Here is a 700-nt window from a genome sequence, read left to right on the forward strand (position 1 = left end):
GACAGTACAACATTACCTACATGATCAGTAGGTCAACAGTAACTAAAGTGACCTCTCTTGAGTATCTCAGATTTGTATGAAACTCTTCGGGATATTCACACCTTTGACTGGAAGAATCCTTCTTCTATATACCCTCCCCCTCCCACGCCTCCCTACCCCTTCCCTACCCTTCCCTCCTCCATCGTCCTCCATTTCCACCTTCCCTCCCCTTCCTCCCCCTTCTGGAGAGCATGATCAAGTGTTAATTTAGCTGTCTTCCCCCTCCCCCTTCCCTCTTCCATACCCCTCCACTTAACCCCACTCGTAGTAACATATTTGGGACACACGCACATACCTACTCTTTGTCTATCTATGTATATGTATATATATATATATATATATATATATATATATATACATAATGTGTGTCCATAGGTGTTTATGTATCTGCAAAATAACCTTAATAAAACAACAAGGAAAGCGAACATCACTCCTTCAGCAATATGCACGTGTGAATTATTGTTCGTCCTAGTTTATTAGGGAACCATGGCGTTTATGCATCACGTTTAAGTATCTTTCTTCTTCAGTGCTTAAAGGGTCTGTATTCACGTAAATTAAACACCAGAAATGCTGAACTTTTAATAATAAAGCAAAACAAAGACGACACAATAACTACTTTATTTAACCAGTCACTGGCTCCATTGAAGTACAGATTCAAAAG

Source organism: Macrobrachium nipponense, chromosome 1, assembly GCF_015104395.2.
Source record: "Macrobrachium nipponense isolate FS-2020 chromosome 1, ASM1510439v2, whole genome shotgun sequence".
Classification (NCBI taxonomy): Eukaryota; Metazoa; Arthropoda; class Malacostraca; order Decapoda; family Palaemonidae; genus Macrobrachium; species Macrobrachium nipponense.